Here is an 18,922-nt window from a genome sequence, read left to right as displayed (position 1 = left end):
GTCATAATTTTCCTTCCAAGGAGTAAGCGTCTTTTCATTTCATGGCTGCAATCAGCATCCGCAGTGATTTTGGAGCCCCCAAAGATGAAGTCTGACACTGTTTCCACTGTTTTTCCATCTACTTCCCATGAAGTGATGGGACCAGATGCCATGATCTTCGTTTTCTGAATGTTGAGCTTCAAGCCAACTTTTTCACTCTCCTCTTTCACTTTCATCAAGAGGCTTTTGAGTTCCTCTTCACCTTCTGCCTTAGGGTGGTGTCATCTGCATATCTGAGGTTATTGATATTTCTCCTGGCAATCTTGATTCCAGCTTGTGCTTCTTCCTGCCCAGCGTTCCGCATGATGGACTCTGCATATAAGTTAAATAAACAGAGTGACAATATACAGCCTTGACATACTCCTTTTCCTATTTGGAATCAATCTGTTTTTCCATGTCCTGTTCTAACTGTTGCTTCCTGACCTGCATACAGGTTTCTGAAGAGGCAGGCCAAGTGGTCTGGTAATGCCATCTCTTTCAAAATTTTCCACAGTTTACTGTGATCCACACAGTCAAAGGCTTCGGCATAGTCAATGAAGCAGAAATAGATGTTTTTCTGGAACTCTCTTGCTTTTTCCACGATCCAGCGGATGTTTGCAATTTGATTTCTGGTTCCTCTGCCTTTTCTAAAGCCAGCTTAAACATCTGGAAGTTCATGGTTCACGTATTGCTGAAGCCTGGCTTAGAGAATTTTGAGCATGATTTTACTAGCGTGTGAGATGACTGCAATTGTGCAGTAGTTTGAGCATTCTTTGGCATTGCCTTTCTCTGGGACTGGAATGAAAACTGACCTTTTCCAGTCCTGTGGCCACTGCTGAGTTTTCCAAATTTGCCGGCATATTGAGTGCAGTACTTTCACAGCATCATCTTTCAGGATTTGAAATACCTCAACTGGAATTCCACCACCACCACTAGCTTTCTTCGTAGTGATGCTTTCTAAGGCCCACTTGACTTCACATTCCAAGATGTCTGGCTCTAGGTGAGTGATCACACCATCGTGATTATCTTGGTTGTGAAGATCTTTTCTGTACAGTTCTTCTGTGTATTCTTGCCACTTCTTCTTAATATCTTCTGCTTCTGTTAGGCCCATACCATTTCTGTCCTTAATCGAGCTCATCTTTGCATGAAAAGTTCCCTTGGTATCTCTAATTTTCTTGAAAACATCTCTTGTCTTTCCTATTCTGTTTTTTTCCACTATTTCTTTGCACTGATCACTGAGCAAGGCTTTCTTATCTCTCCTTGCTATCCTTTGGAACTCTGCATTCAGATGCTTGTATCTTTCCTTTTCTCCTTTGTTTTTCACTTTTCTTCTTTTCACAGCTATATGTAAGGCCTCCTCAGAAAACAATTTTGCTTTTTTGCATTTTTTTTCCATGGGGATGGTCTTGGTCCCTGTCTCCTGTACAATGTCACGAACCTCCGTCCAGAGTTCATCAGGCACTCTATCAGATCTAGTACCTTAAATCTATTTCTCACATCCACTGTACAATCATAAGGGATTTGATTTAGGTCATATCTGAATGGTCTAGTGGTTTTCCCTGCTTTCTTCAATTTAAGACTGAATTTGGCAATAAGGAGTTCATGATCTGATCCACAGTCAGCTCCTGGTCTTGTTTTTGCTACCTGTATAGAGCTTCTCCATCTTTGGCTGCAAAGAATATAATCAATCTGATTTCGGTGTTGACCATCTGGTGATGTCCATGTGTAGAGTCTTCTCTTGTGTTGTTGGAAGAGGGTGTTTGCTATGACCAGTGCATTCTCTTGGCAAAACTCTATTAGCCTTTGCCCTGCTTCATTTTGTGCTCCAAGGGCAAATTTGCCTGTTACTCCAGGTGTTTCTTGACTTCCTACTTTTGCATTCCAGTCCCCTATAATGAAAAGGACATCTTTTTTGGGTGTTAGTTCTAAAAGGTCTTGTAGGTCTTCATAGAACCGTTCAACTTTGGCTTCTTCAACATTACTGGTTGGGTCATAGGCCTGGATTACTGTAATATTGAATGGTTTGCCTTGGACACGAACAGAAATCATTCTGTCATTTTTAAGATTGCATCCAAGTACTGCATTTCCGACACTTTTGTTGACCATGATGGCTACTCCATTTCTTCAAAGGGATTCCTGCCCACGGTAGTAGATATAATGGTCATCTGAGTTAAATTCACCCATTCCAGTCCATTTTAGTTCACTGATTCCTAGAATGTCTACATTCACTCTTGCCATCACCTGTTTGACCACTTCCAGTTTGCCTTGATTCATGGACCTAACATTCCAGGTTCCTATGCAATATTGCTCTTTACAGCATCGGACCTTGCTTCTATCACCAATCACATCCACAACTGGGTATTGGTTTTGCTTTGGCTCCATCCCTTCATTCCTTCTGGAGTTATTTCTCCACTGATCTCCAGTAGCATACTGGGCACCTACCGACCTGGGGAATTCCTCATTCAGTATCCTATCATTTTGCCTTTTGATACTGTTCATGGGGTTCTCAAGGCAAGTATACTGAAGTGATTTTCCATTCCCTTCTCCAGTGGACCACATTAGGCTGTGGTCCATGTGACCAGATCGACTAGTTTTCTGTGATTATGATTTCAGTGTGACAGTAAGACCTTAAAAAAGAAAAAACTAAGCTGGTTGCAGTAGGAATGAAAAGAGATGAAGAAACAGTAATCAGAACACTGATTCCTAGAATGTCTACTTTCACTCTTGCCATCTCCTGTTTGACCACTTCCAATTTGCCTTGATTCATGCTCCAAACATTGCAGGTTCCTATGCAATATTGCTCTTTTTTGTGTGTGTGAGAGTATTCCTTCTTCCATTTCTTAATTTTTAACCTATCTATGTCTATGTACTGTGAAGATTGTGTACAAGCAATGTTGGGTATAGCTTTTTTAATCCTAACTGACAAATGCTGCCCTGTTTTCAAAACTACCATACTGGTATTTGTTTTCTATTTGTCCCATGTGTTTTTTGTTAATTTTCCTTTTTACTTCTTTTCCTACATTAATTTTTACAATTTCAGTTTATCTTCATTATTGTATTTTTTTTCTATATTTTGTGGTCCCTGTAAGGTTCACAAAGTGCATCTTTAATTTCTCACAATATATCTTCAAATGATATCCATAACAATTCAAATACAGCCTGAAAACCTTATTGAAAATTTCCACTTCGCTACTTCTTTTCTGCGTGCTCTTATCATGCAGTTTACTTCTATTTATGCTCTAAACCTGAAAATAATTATTATTTTTGTCTATATAGTCAATTATTGTCTGAAAGACTTTTTATTTAGAAAATTGTGTATCTTAAATTGTCAATTCATGGTGTTATTCTTTTGTGTATGTATTCAAATTCCTGTCTTGTATCATCTTCCTCTCCTTGAATAGTTTTGGATAGATCAACTAAACAGAAAATTAACAAGGAAACACAAAAGTTAAATGATACAATAGACCAGTTAGACCTAATAGATATCTATAGGACATTTCACCCCAAAACAATGAATTTCACCTCTTCTCAAGTGCACACGGAACTTTCTCCAGGATAGATCACATCCTGAGCCATAAATCTAGCCTTGGTAAATTCAAAAAAATTGAAATCATTCCAAGCATCTTTTATGACCACAATGCAGTAACACTAGATCTCAATTACAGGAGAAAAACTATTAAAAATTCCAACATATGGAGGCTGAACAACACGCTGCTGAATAACCAACAAATCATTGAAGAAATAAAAAAGAAATCAAAATATGCATAGAAATGAATGAAAATGAAAACACAACAACCCAAAACCTGTGGGACACTGTAGGAGCAGTGCTAAGGGGAAGGTTCATAGCAATACGGGCATAGCTCAAGAAACAAGAAAAAAGCCAACTAAATAACCTAACTCTACACCTAAAGCAACTAGAAAAGGAAGAAATGAAGAAACCTAGGGTTAGTAGAAGGAAAGAAACCTTAAAAATCAGGGCAGAAATAAATGCAAAAGAAACAAAAGAGACCATAGCAAAAATCAACAAAGCCAAAAGCTGGTTCTTTGAGAGGGTAAATAAAATTGACAAACCACTAGCCAGACTGATCAAGAAACAAAGGGAGAAAAACCAAATCAATAAAATTAGAAATGAAAAGGGAGAGATCACAACAGACAACACAGAAATACAAAGGATCATAAGAGACTATTATTAGCAATTATATGCCAATAAAATGGACAACTTGGAAGAAACGGACAAATTCTTAGAAAAGTACAACTTTCCAAAACTGAACCAGGAAGAAATAGAAAATCTCAACAGACCCATCACAAGCATGGAAATTGAAACTGTAATCAGAAATCTTCCAGCAAACAAAAGCCCAGGTCCAGATGGCTTCACAGCTGAATTCTATCAAAAATTTGGAGAAGAGCTAACACCTAGCCTACTCAAACTCTTCCAGAAAGTTGCAGAGGAAGGTAAACTTCCAAACTCATTCTATGAGGTCACCATCACCCTAACACCAAAACCTGACAAAGGTGCCATAAAAAAAGGGAACTCAGGCCAATATTGCTGATGAACATAAGATGCAAAAATCCTTAACAAAATTCTAGCAATCAGAATCCAACAATACATTAAAAAGATCATACATCATGACCAAGTGGGCTTTATCCCAGGGATGCAAGGATTCTTCAATATCCGCAAATCAATCAATGTAATACACCACATCAACAAATTGAAAAATAAAAACCATATGATTATCTCAATAGATGCAGAGAAAGCCTTTGACAAAATTCAACATCCATTTATGATCAAAACCCTCCAGAAGGCGGGAATAGAAGGACCATTCCTCAGCATAATTAAAACTATATATGACAAACCCACAGCAAATATTATCCTCAATGGTGAAAAATTGTCAGGAACAAGACAAGGGTGCTCACTCTCACTACTACTATTCAACACAGTTTTGGAAGTTTTGTCCACGGCAATCAGAGCAGAAAAAGACATAAAAGGAATCCAAATTGGAAAAGAAGAAGTAAAACTCTCACTGTTTGCAGATGACATGATTCTCTACACAGAAAACCCTAAAGACTCTACCAGAAAATTACTAGAGCTAATCAATGAAAATAGTAAAGTTGCAGGATATTAAATCAACACACAGAAAACCCTTGCATTCCTATACACTAATAATGAGAAAAGAGAAAGAGAAATTAAGGAAACAATTCCATTCACGTTGCAACAAAAAGAATAAAATACTTAGGAATATATCTACCTAAAGAAACAAAAAACCGATATATAGAAAACTATGAAACATTGGTGAAAGAAATCAGAGAGGACACTAATAGATGAGAAATATACCGTGTTCATGGATTGGAAGAATAAATATTGTGAAAATGAATATATTACCCAAAGTAATTTATAAGTTCAATGCAATCCCTATCAAGCTACCAACGGTGTTTTTCACAGAGCTAGAACAACTAGTTTCACAATTTGTATGGAAATACAAAAAACCTTGAATAGCCAAAGCAATCTTGAGAAAGAAGAATGGAACTGGGGGAATCAACCTGCCAGACTTCAGGCTCTCCTACAAAGCCACAGTCATCAAGACAGTATGGTACTGGCATAAAGACAGAAATATAGATCAATGGAACAAAATAGAAAGCCCAGAGATAAATCCATGCACCTATGGACACCTTATTTTTGACAAGGGAGGCAAGAATATTCAATGGAGAAAAGACGATCTCTTTAACAAGTGGTGCTGGGAAAACTGGTCAACCACTTGTAAAAGAATGAAACTAGAACACTCCCTAACACCATACACAAAAATTAACTCAAAATGGATTAAAGATCTAAATGTAAGACCAGAAACTATAAAACACTCCTAGAGGAGAACATGGCAAAACATTCTCCGACATAAATCACAGCAGGATCCTCCATGACCCACCTCCCAGAATATTGGAAATAAAAGCAAAAATAAACTAATGGGACCTCATTAAAATTAAAAGCTTCTGCACAGCAAAGAAAACTATAAGCAAGGTGAAAAGACAGCCTTCAGAATGGGAGAAAACCATAGCAAATGAAGCAACTGACAAAGGATTAATCTCAAAAATACACAAGCAACTCCTGCAGCTCAATTCCAGAAATATAAACGACCCAATCAAAAAATGGGCCAAAGAACTAAACAGACATTTCTCCAAAGAAGACACACAGGTGGCTAACAAACACATGAAAACATGCTTAACATCACTCATAATCAGAGAACTGCAAATCAAAACCACAATGAGGTACCATTTCACGCCAGTCAGAATGGCTGCTATCCAAAAGTCCACAAGCAGGGTGTGGAGAAAAGGGAACTCTCTTACACTGTTGGTGGGAATGCAAACTAGTACAACCACTATGGAGAACAGTGTGGAGATTCCTTAAAAACCTGGAAATAGAACTGCCATACGACCCAGCAATCCCACTCCTGGGCATACACACCAAGGAAACCAGAATTGAAAAAGACATATGTACTCCAATGTTCGTTGCAGCACTGTTTATTATAGCCAGGACATGGAAGCAACCTAGATGTCCATCTGCAGACGAATGGATAAGAAAGCTGTGGTACATTTACACAATGGAGTACTACTCAGCAATTAAAAAGAATACATTTGAATCAGTTCTAATGAGGTGGATGAAACTGGAGCCTATTATACAGAGTGAAGTAAGCCAGAAAGAAAAACACCAATACAGTATATTAACACATATATATGGAATATAGCCTTTTGATACTGTTCATGGGGTTCTCAAGGCAAGTACGCTGAAGTGGTTTGCCATTCCCTTCTCCAGTGGACCACATTCTGTCAGACCTCTCCACCATGACCCCTCCATCTTGGGTGGCCCCTGAACTGAACTGAACTGAACTGAACTGATGGAATATAGCAAGAGAATAACGATAACCCTGTATCAGTTCAGTTCAGTCGCTCAGTCCTGTCCGACTCTTTGCGACCCCATGAATCACAGCACGCCAGGCCTCCCTGTCCATCACCAACTCCCGGAGTTCACTCAAACTCATGTCCATCGAGTCGGTGATGCCATGCAGCCATTTCATTCTCTGTCGTCCCCGTCTCCTCCCACCCCCAATCCCTCCCAGCATCAGACTCTTTTCCAGTGAGTCAACTCGTTGCATGAGGTGGCCAAAGTATTGGAGTTTCAGCTTTAGCATCAGTCCTTCCAATGAACACCCAGAATTGATCTCCTTTAGAATGGACTGGTTGGATCTCCTTGCAGTCCAAGGGACTCTCAAGAGTCTTCTCCAGCACCACAGTTCCCTGTATACGAGACAGCAAATGAAACACAGATGTATAGAACAGTCTTCTGGACTCTGTGGGAGAGGGCGAGGGTGGGATGATTTTGGAGAATGGCATTGAAACATGTATATTATCATATGTGAAACGAATCTGATGTGGTTGGGGGCTCCCCACCTCAACAAGAGGCCATTCCTTCCGGAAGTGTATAAATTAGCCTGGGATAGAACCTGCACGCTGAATTTACTAATAAGAAATGAGAAAACAGAACTATAAATGTGGCATAGAAATACAAGAAACCATTCTTAAGTAATCTTTTAAAACTTTGAACAGAATTACAGATTTTACCATTTGTTATAAACTGATATATATATAATTTAACCAGAACCAAAAGAAAATTAGTATTGTGTGAATTCTGAAGCACTTTCAACATGTTGTAGGAATAATGTGGACTTTCTTGAGTTTTACACATTCATAAGTAAATGGTCTGTATCTCGTGCCTTTGTTGGCTTTCTGTGAGCTGTAGTTTCTGGGATGTGAGCAGCTCTCATTCCTGTAGCTCTTGTAATTCAGTCATTCATGTGCCTCCTTTATGAGGATTCAGTGCGGCTGTGGTGCTGTTATCCTTCTGATAGGAACTCTTACTCGGTGTAAAGCCCCAAAGGTCTGTTATTTATTTTTATTTTATATTGTACTATATTTTATTTACAGTGTTGTGTTTGTTTCAGGTGTATAGCAAAGTGATACAGTCACATATACATATATGAATTAACAAAAGCAGTTCCCGTCTTTTGATGGGGTGCTGCTGCTGCTGCTAAGTCACTTCAGTTGTGTCCGACTCTGTGTGACCCCATAGACGGAAGCCCACCAGGCTCCCCTGTCCCTGGGATTCTCCAGGCAAGAACACTGGAGTGGGTTGCCATTTCCTTCTCCTTTGATGGGGTACTCATGGTTTATAACATAAATGGCATTATTTTGAGAGAGGGAAAACTTAGGTATGGCATTGGGTTTCTTTTCTTTTTGCAGCCTGAGGCAGTTGAAAAATAACTTAATGTAGCTTTTTACAACTGTGTATTCTATAGTATTTTTTCTTTTGGTGAGGTTAATAAAAAAGGCAGTATTGCTCTTTACAGCATCAGACCTTGCTTCTATCACCAGTCACATCCACAACTGGGTATTTGTTTCGCTTTGGCTCCATCCCTTCATCCTTTCTGGAGTTATTTCTCCACTGATCTCCAGCAGCATACGGGACACCTACCAACCTGGGCAATTCCTCATTCAGTATCCTGTCATTTTGCCTTTTGATACTGTTCATGGGGTTCTCAAGGCAAGTATACTGAAGTGGTTTGCCATTCCCTTCTCCAGTGGACCACATTCTGTCAGACCTCTCCACCATGACCCGCCCGTCTTGGGTGGCCCCACATGGCATGGCTTAGTTCCATTGAGATAGACAAGGCTGTGGTCCGTGTGATCAGATCGACTAGTTTTCTGTGATTATGATTTCCATGTGTCTGCCCTCTGACGCCCTCTTGAAATACCTACCATCTTATTTGGGTTTCTCTTACCTTGGTCGTGGGGTATCTCTTCATGGCTGCTCCAGCAAAACAACGCCGGTGCACCTTACTTTGGATGAGGGGTATCTCCTCATGGCCACCCCTCCTGACCTTGAACGTGGAGTAGCCCCTCTCGGCCCCCCTGCACCTGCCAGCCGCCACCACTTGGATGTGGGGTTGCTCCCTCGGCCGCCACCCTGACCTCGGGCGTGGGGTCGTTCCTCTCGGCCGCCGCCCCTGACCTCAGGCGTGGGGTCGCTCCTCTCGGCCGCTGCCCCTGACCTCCGGCATGGGGTAGCTTCTCTCCGCCACGCTCCTGCACGTGGTCAGCCGCGGAGACGACGTCGCGTCTGCGCTCAGAGCCGCAAATCCGGCTCACCATTTCTGCATCCTGTCAGAAGAAAAAGCCCAGCATGGATGAGAAGGGCAGAGCAAATGAGGTGGGGGTTCGGGAGAAGGTGTGTGGAGAGGGAGGGCTTGCAGGAGAGGAAGGGTTGGGTGAGGGGAACGTGAGAGAGGGTCTCCAAGTAGATGAGCTGTGAAGACAGTGAGGGAGGGAGGAAGTTTTAGCACCTGTGTTGGGAGAACAAGGCAAGGTTCTGTTTTGTGCCTTCATTTGCTCATATATTTAACGAATCTTTTTCAAGTCCTTGTAACTCAGTGGAGAAGCAGGCTTTGGTCCTGTAGGTGCTGAAAAAAGGGGATGGTCAAGAAGAGGGCAGGGCCAGAAGCTATGTTGTGTGGAGTCTCGGGAAGGGTAAAGTTAGCGCTGGGACTGAGCCAGAATGCCTGCTGTGTCCAATCAAAAGGTCTTCATTTGATAACCCCACAGAGGAGCTTTCCAGAACAAGGATTCAGTGCTTCTGATAATTCTAGTGTGTGATGGAGAAGCCAGCCATGTGTTCGAAACTATAAGTAGGATATCAATTAGCCTCAAGAAAGAAGGCCTCCTGAACATTAGACGTTGGGAGACAGAAGCTATCTGGCACCATATGGAGTGGAAGGGTCCAGAGGGGTGTAGACAGTTAGATGAGGATGCAGGAAAAGAGCTAGTCCCCACTTGGAGATGATGGTGACAGTGCGCCTTTCCTTCTCCAGGAAATCAAAGCCCCATGGAACTACGGGGTTTTGTTAGGAAGCACCCAGCTGTACCAGCACACCCAGCACACCCAGCAGGTGTCTGTGAGCCAGATTATCATGCACCCAGACTTCAAGAAGTTATATCCCTTCAGGAGTGACATTGCCATGTTGCAGCTGCTCTTTCCTGTGAACTTCACCTCCTACATCATCCCTGCCTGCCTCCCAGTCCCTGGCATGAAGCTCCCCATAACTCATCCTGCTGGATACCTGACTGGGGTATGCTCAACGAAGAAAGTGAGGGGGTGTGGGGGAGTTGGGGGAGATGAGAATGGGGAGGAGGGAGAAGGACAGAAGAGCAAAGAAGGGAGGTGTGACTCCATCTGAGGGTTCTCCAGGCAGAGGTCCCCTTGGCCCACTATGCTTCATTTCCAGAGGACTGGACCATTCTACGGAGAAGGTGATGGCACTCCACTCCAGTACTCTTGCCTTGAAAATCCCATGGACGGAGGAGCCTGGTAGGCTGCAGTCCATGGGGTCGCGAAGAGTCGGACACGACTGAGTGACTTCACTTTCACTTTTCACTTTCATGCACTAGAGAAGGAAATGGCAACCCACTCCAGTGTTCTTGCCTGGAGAATCCCAGGGATGGGGGAGCCTGGTGGGCTGCCGTCTATGGGGTCGCACAGAGTCGGACACAACTGAAGCAACTTAGCAGCAGCAGCAGCAGCAGCAGGAAGACCATTCTAGTTCTAGTTCTGAAAGTGTGTGATTCTGAAGTTTTGGTATTCCCTAAGTGTAAAGCTCTGAAGTCTGGGAATCTTTGACTTTGGAATCAAGAATCTGAGTTCTTGAAGTCTTTCTGGTCCTTGATTCCAAGGTTTAAATCAACAATAAATCTAAGATGACTTGATCCAACTCAAAAGTCATGGTAGGGGCCTGACTCCTTCCAGGTCACTAACAAACTCTCTGATTTCCCAGTGCCACAGGAGGTACTTGGGAAAAGTGGAAACAAAATACAAGTATGACCTCTGAGCCTGCCTGATCAATTCCGAACCTCGCTTTGCTCTTTTCCCAACACAGTTCACTCATCTACTTTGTAGGCTCATTAGGTGAACTGAATGACACAGGAAAATAACTGTACTTTTAAAGTTTGAAAGTGGAGACATGTAGGCAAAAACTTATGAGCAAGAGTTTTTATTAAAGAAAGGATTGTTTATGATTTGGTGAAATGCTTATGATGCAAAATTAGGGAGGGAAAGAGTATTTATTTCAAATTATTACTTGGGTCATAATTTAATATGGTGTTTCTCTACAGAGCTGTTACAGGCATTTTGAACAGACATTATCTTCATTGGGTGGGACGTTCCAGCATCTCTGGTCCCTGCCTATTAGTATGTCACTGCTGCTGCTGCTGCTAAGTCACTTCAGTCGTGTCCGACTCTGTGTGACCCCATAGACGGAAGCCCACCAGGCTCCCCCGTCCCTGGGATTCTCCAGGCAAGAACACTGGAGTGGGTTGCCATTTCCTTCTCCAACGTGTGAAAGTGAAAAGTGAAAGTGAAGTCGCTCAGTCGTGTCCGACCCTTAGTGACCCCATGCCTTAATCATTGACAAACAAACAGGTCCGCAGCATTCTCACACCACATACACACACACATAGTACACAGACACACACACTAACAACACTTGTAACCACACTTCACACATACACACACCCAACACATGTATACCACACACACACACACACACACACACAGGCACAATACAGAGAGACACACACAACACATGTATTTCACACACACAAAGACACATATAGAGCAGATGTATACACACTTCAAACACATACACATACACACAGACTGGTTCCTCCTTGAGGACAGGGACCCTGTCTTTCTTGTTTTAATATCCCAGTCCATGCCCCAGGTAGGGCCTGGCATCTGGTAGGTATCCCACTGCTGCCCCCGGGTCCTTCTTCCCTGGCCCTCCAGACTGGTCTCAGCTCCCACCCTGTGTGCTCTATGTTACTCTCCATATAGCTGTCTGAGTATTTGCTTTACAGCAGGAGTCATGCCAGTTCCCTGCTCATTACACTCAGTGCCTTCCCATTTCTACTTAAAATAAGATCGGAACTTCCTGCCTTGGCTCCCAGGCCCCATTCCTCTCTCTCATCTCCTACTGCATCCCTCACCCACACCACCGCAGCCAGCAGGCCTCCCTCCTGCCTTGACGATGCCAAGGCCATTCCTACCTCAGGTCTCCAGCTTGACTATCTCCCTGAACTCACTTGCTTTTCCGACTAAGCTCATCATGCCTTGTTTCATTGCGTATGCAGCTTGGCTACTCCTCTGAGCAGTTTTACTTGATCATGTGAACTAAAACAAGCAACCCCTGATAGCACACCTTCTTGTTTTATTTCCTTTACAGGACTTATTAGATCTAAAATAATGCTCCTTACTTATTTCATTTACACAGTCTGTCCCAACTAAAAACATTCCCCTGTATCATTAGTTAAAAGATACTTAACGTGAGGTCAGAGAAACAAATGAGTAAATTGGATGAAGAATAAATGAGTGATAGGATGAGTGGATGGATGGCGGGAAGGTGGGAGGATGAGTGGGTGAAAGGGAAGATGGTTGGGCGGATGAGTGAAAGGATGGTGGGCAGGGAGATGGAGTGAGTGGGTCTATTGATGGAGGGGAGAATGGAGAGATGGATGAAAAGATGAGTGTATAGGCAAATGATCGGAAGGGTGAGTGGGCAAATGGGACATGAGGAAAGATAGGTAGGTGAATGGAGGAACAGGTGGATGGAAAGCAAGGTTAGTGATAGTCGAAAGGTGAGTGGATGGGATGATTTGTGAAAGGGTAGGGTAGATAAGTTGTTGGCGGGCTTCCCTGATGGCTCAGAGGTTAAAGGGTCTGCCTGTAATGCAGGAGACCTGGGTTCGATCCCTGGGTCGGGATGACCCCCTGGAGAAGAAATGGCAACCCGCTCCAGTATTCTTGCCTGGAGAATCCCATGGACAGAGGAGCCTGGTGGGTGACAGTCCATGGGGTCGCACAGAGTCAGACACGACTGAGAAACTTCACTCACTCACTCAGGTTGGTGAATGGTTGCTAAGCAGCAGTGAGTGGCATGTGTTGGAGGGGTTTTCCTTTTTCCTTTGTGGAATAGGAGTTTGGCCTATTGCTATGAAAGAGGTCGAGGGAATAGGATGAATTTGGAAAAGTTTGAGAAAGAGGGGAGGGCATTAGGCATAGGTAGAAGACTGAAACAAGGATGAAAGCTCAGCTGTGCGGAGAAAACCCCATGTTGAGGGGCACTGCTGACTGGTAAGGCAGCGGTCTGTAGCTAGGCTACAGCATCCTTCCCTGATTTCCTCCTTGTCCTCGCAGCACCTCTGCTCGAACCTTTCCATCTCCAGGAGGGTAAGGTGAGCTTCATTGAGAACAAGTTCTATAAACTCTTATAGGGAGATGGAAAAGGCAAGACTGCTCTGTCCATGTGAACATGCTGTGTGCTGGGGACTTCTTGACAGGAAAGTCCATCTGCCAAGTGATGGACTTTCTTTCTGTTTTTCCCTCACCTGGTCTCAGGGCCTCAATTTCTCTAGGGGAGGGGCTGTGTTGCCTCTGCTCTCTTTGTGGAGAGCACAAAGATCTCCAGAGCACGTGGGCTCAGTAGTTGCAGCTTGTAGACTTAGTTGTCCCGTGGCATGTGGGACATAATTTCCCTGACCAGGGATGGAACCCGTGTCCTCTGCAAGGAGGACCACCAAGGAAGTCTCCTTGTTGGATATTTTAATTGTGAACCTTTCCTTACACTCTATGTAGTGCCCTGTTTTATAGGTGAGAAAACAGGCCTGGAAAGGACTAGTGGCTACCCTAAAATAAGGCAGCACAGCCTGGGCCCCTGTGTTTTCACACGAAGCTTACGTGACCTCCACTGGGTCACCCTCAGGGCCGAGCCTCCCAAGCTGGCATCATGTGCCAAGCTCTTCCGTGGCCCTTTGTGTGCTTGCCTGCTGGATATCCATAGTGCCCTTGAGCTGACTCCTCCTCTCATTTCTCCTCAGGATGAGGACACCACTGAGACGGACCCTCAAGAGCCAAGGCAGCATATAACTGCCCCCCCCCCACCTCCTACCTCTCTTAGCCTTTCAGTCACCACAGCCTACCTGAGAGACTCCATCTAGATTCATCTTCTGCCATATCACCTGCTCTGGCTCCCATCCTCCAACCCAGGCCCCTCTTCTCTCCATGAAAGTGCCTCCCCCCTTGCAGGGGGCACCCAGAAACAGGTCTGAGGAGAGACAGACCACAGGGGCACTCAGTGCCTAGACCGTGGGGCAGAAAAGACCTAGTTCCAGTATTCAGTCTGTCATTTCCTGGGATTGTGACCTTAGCTAAGTTTCCTCACCCATGAAATGGATTTGCTAAGCCTCCTCTTAATAAAGTCCCTGTAGGAAATTTAATACTGTACTGGCATTCAGGAGGTACTTAGCAAGTCCTGGCTTTCAATCACCTGGCCTGGCCTCTCTCCATCTACCTGGATTGCACCTGCCTTTCTGGACCTGTCTTAGACCTATCCTCTCACTCAATGTGGAGCTGACTGCCCTGGCTCCACTCAGCACATACAAAACCCACACTCCCACGCTCAGGTTACTCTGTCTTTTCAATAGTGCAAAGCACAGCTCACTTTCCATGGGATATGCTAGTGGTGGGGCTTCCTCTGTCTTCTGAGAACTCCCAGGGGGTCAGGAGGCTACTGGAGTCCTTCCCATCTCCCCCATACTGGCCCAGAATCCACCACAATATCAGCAACCACAAGGCTCATCTGCATGAATCCCTGAGGCCTGGAGTGTTCAGGAACCTGGCCTTCCCCAGCCTTAAAGAGTGCAGTATGGGTGCACTGTGGGGAGGGTCAAGGGCACCCCAGCTAGGGACCCCTAGGAGAAGAGCTGAGGTGATGATGGCACACTCCCAGTGTCCAAGAAGCCCCTGGTGCGACTTTCTTGGTGCTTTGGTGACATCACCTTAAATTGGTGGCTCAGACAACAGAAAGTATTATCTTAGATTTCTGGACATCAGAGTCTAAAGACAAGGTGTTGGCCTGGCTGCTTCCTCCTTGAGGCTCTAATAGAAAATGTTTTCTTGCTTTTTCTATCTTTTTAGAGGTCCCCAACAATCCTCAGCTCATGGCCCCTTCCTCTGTCTCCAAAGCAGAGGAGCTCCTCCTTCTGCTCGTGTCATCGCATCTCCTCCTCTGACCCTGACCTCCTGCCTCCCTCTTTCCTCACGAGGACCTTTGTGATTATGTTGGGTACACCCAGATAATCTCGGATAATCTTCCTATTTCCTGATCCTCAGCTCCATCACAGCTGCAGAGTCCCTTTTGCCATGTAAGGTAACTTGACCACAGTTCTGATGATGAGAATTGCCATTTTTGAGGGTGATTTTTGACCAGCCACACCATGTACCCTTCTCTTTCCTTCAAGTTGCCACTTCCCCACCCCTCCCCCTCAGCTGGAGAGCTTCCTTCCTGTTTCACTGAGAATATCAAAGCACTCAGACTAGACCCCGTTCATCTTCCCAGCCCACTTCTTCTCACCCCAAGAAAGCATCTTCTATCTCTCTTGAGCCTCCTGGCCCATCCCAGTCAGTCCCTCCTGGAGCTCTGGGTGCCCAGAGTCTCCCTTGCTCCATGTCTTCCATGTCCCCTTTCATGGCTCCTGTGTAAACGTGCAGTGGCAGTCTGCCTCCTTCTATTGCCCAGTTTCTCTGCCTCCTTTCCCCCAACGACTCCTCATAACAGCCGTGGATCTAACCCACTCTGCCCAGGAGTGACCCCAGTGCCACCAGAGCCACGTGGCCAGTGTCCCTAAGAGCCTGTCTTGCCAGAGCCACCCTTGGACCTGAGTCCTCCTCTCACTCAGCACTTCAGCAAGTCTCACTGCCACTTCCTGGGCACCAGGACCAGCCAGCTACTCTGCTCTGCACTGGTCCCCTCCCCTTCCACCTCTCAATGCTGGAGACCCCAGGGCTCTGTGCTCAGCCTGCTCCTCCCCCTCTGCACTTCTTCCCTGGTTGGTGAGATAGGCTCAGCTTTGACAGATCCTGTTGCCTCTTTCAACATATTGTCCCAAATCTGTTTCTTATCGCCCTGGCCCCTCCCCACCCATAATCTCTCACTTCTCTCCTGTAGCTGCCTCCACAGCGGTTCATTCTCCACACAGCACCAGAGCAATCCAGCTGCTAGACTTGACCTAGCAGTTTCCATGGGCGTCAACTCCAGCCCCCACCATGAAGGTCCTGGGAACCTGAGTCCCGTCTACCCGCCCTGCTTCCCACTTGTCATTGCTCTTCCTCCCACCCACCTGGCCATCCCTCCTCTCCTCGTCTGCACGCACTGCTCCCGCTGCTCCAGCATCAGAAAGTTGGGTTGTCCTGTTTGGAATCTCAGCTCATGAAAGTGCCATGCTTCCACCCTATGAAATGTCCTTCCCTTCCAGTCCTGTCCCTTCCATGGCTTGCTTCCACATGTCACGTCTGACAGTGGCAGCCGAGTTGGATTCTTTACGAAAGTGTCATGAAAGGGGAACTTTGTCCTTTCACCCCTGTGCTCAAGGGCAGCAGCTGCTCTGGATGCTGCTTGTGTGTGCTGGACAGGTGCTTGAAGGGGACCAAGCGCAGCTATGTCCCCTGCTCCTCGACCTACCTCCAGCAATGAAACCTTCCGTTTGCCTAATGAAGTGAGGGAGTTTCCGCCCAGATGGTCCTGCCCTGACAGCATTTCAGGACTCCAATAACTCTCAGAGGCTTTCAGGAGACCCTCAGCTGCTCCCTGAGCAATACAGGCTGCCTCCACCAGGCCTGGGTATGGGCAATTTCTGAAGAAACTCAACCAAGAAGTTGAGAGAAAACTAAAGGCCGGACTAAATGAATGAAAAAGGAGGATGACTCAGGTGGGGATGTGCTGCTGCAGCTCAGAGTTTGCAAAAGCCGGGTCTGCAGCAGCTTCAGCTGGCCAGTTTCCACTCACAGACCAGCTCTCTTGGGTTCAAACCTTTCAGCTGTTCCTTCTTGGCCTTGGAGAGTGCTTTCTCCTGGACCACCATGCCCTTCCTGGGCACAACCTCCATGTATTGATGGATTTACATTTGTGATTGTTCCGACGGTCAATCAGGAACTTCCTGAAGCATGATTCCGGTGCTTACCTGCATGACTTAATCAGGCTGGTCTGAGTGGGATGCTGGTGTCTGGAATTTCACAGCGGTCCACCTGAGTGAGGTTGGAGGGCAGAGACTCATAAGCCCCACTTTGCTACCTGGTCTTCTCAGACCTGGCTCAGTAACCCACCTGAATTGCCATTTCTTTCCTAGAGTGATTCTGGGGGGCCCCTGGTCAGTGACTTCACTAGTTCTGGGTTCTGATGGGGCTGGCCATCTGGGGCTTTGACTGCCAACACCCCATCTACCCTAGCATCTTCACCAACGTCGCCAGCTGGATCAACAAGATCCAGAGACTCACAGCCCTCCCTGAGCCCACGTCAGCTCTCCTCCATAGGCCCAGTTTCCACAACAGCCTCCTCGCTAGAACCTTCCCCCCTCCCCTCCGTCAGCCCCATCAGTTCTCAGTGGTCCCTTCTTGGTTTTCCTGTCCGCCAGCTGCTACCCCCACAAACCAAGCTTGAAAAATCAAATAAAAACCAATGAGAGTCTCCTCCTGATATTGTCTTGGGGCCCTATTGCTCCTCCTGTTCCTCAGCACTCACCCCTTCACTTGAGGTTTGTCATCTGACTCCCCGGACGAGAGACCAGCAACTGGCAGGAACATTACAGCAGGAGGAGGGCAGCGGTGAGGACACTGCAAGAGTCCAGCTGGGGAGAGAGAAGGATGTCTTTGCTTGCACACACCACTCCTGCTGTGGGAGTGCACAGACTTCGGAGGAAGTACATCAGTCAGCTCCAGCTGCCATAACACATATCAATGTGGCTTAGACAACAGGAGCCTTCCTGGCCCTCAACCCCACATGACTGTTCCCTTCTGGCCAGGGGCCCAGGCCCGCCTGTCCCAAGGTATCCACACACCTTCAGCAGTAGGAGCCTAGTGTCTCCTTTCTGCTTAGCTGACTCAGGACTTAGTGGCCCTGCCTATAAGCCTTGAAGCAATGCTCTCCTCATCCTTCCTGCTAGTCTGCCTGTCACAGAGTCTTTGTGTAGCCAGCAGGATCCCAGGAAGCCTCACAGTGCAGTTGCTTCAGCCTTCAGAATCCCTGATAATCTGGTAAAGTTCCCCTTTAGCACATATCCAATATGGACTAGATGCTAGTCAAAAAGATTCAAGCCAAATTCTTTCCAATCCTGGCATTACCCACATATCCCAGACTCTCACTGGCAGACAAGCACAAATGGACTGACATGGACTCTCACACGGATCCCACTGGCTGGAGCCAGGAACTTGCGCAGGAACTCCCTCCCCAAGATGAGCTTGGAAGGCCTCAAGAAAGTGTCTTCCCAGCGTCCACACATTTCTGCAGTCCCTGCATCTGGCTGGAGTTCTACCACTGAGGAGGTACCACCATGCTTAGCCATGTGTCCACCACCAGCATCAACCTTTAAGAGCCCAGGAGTCTCTGGAAAGGGGAAGACTAGCATTCCCTCCCTTGGTGGTGAACTCAGTTATGGATCCTCAGGCAAGATTGCTCAGGGCCCTGGAGTCAGGGAGCTACTACCACACCATGTGATCCACACACATTCTCCAGAAGATCAGGGGAGCTCAGGCAGTTCAGCTGCACTAGTAGCCACTCCACTGGTCCTAAGTTCTTATTTTCCTCCCAACCCCAGCAGCCCCAGGCTGTCTGCCCTGGAGCGTGGCCTTCACACACCTTATTTCTGGAGATAGGTGATTCTCTGTCCCTCTTGGTTGTCCTTAGACCTCTAACCAGGGGATCCCAACACATGCCTCATCCCGTAACAGACAGACCAAATGTCAACTCCAGCCCAGCCAGTT

At 45.9% G+C, this 18,922-nt stretch overlaps 1 pseudogene; it reads left to right on the top strand.

Moving 5' to 3' along the window:
• Window positions 1–9,244: 9,244 nt before the first annotated feature.
• Window positions 9,245–17,603, top strand: LOC148777262 (putative serine protease 47; annotated as a pseudogene).
• The last annotated feature ends 1,319 nt before the right edge of the window (window positions 17,604–18,922 follow it).

Source organism: Moschus berezovskii, chromosome 7 (genome assembly GCF_049115385.1).
Source record: "Moschus berezovskii isolate FMDL1 chromosome 7, NW_MosBer_1.0, whole genome shotgun sequence".
Classification (NCBI taxonomy): Eukaryota; Metazoa; Chordata; class Mammalia; order Artiodactyla; family Moschidae; genus Moschus; species Moschus berezovskii.
The sequence above is the reverse complement of the archived record's forward strand: the minus strand, read 5'-3'. Positions and strand labels throughout refer to the sequence as shown.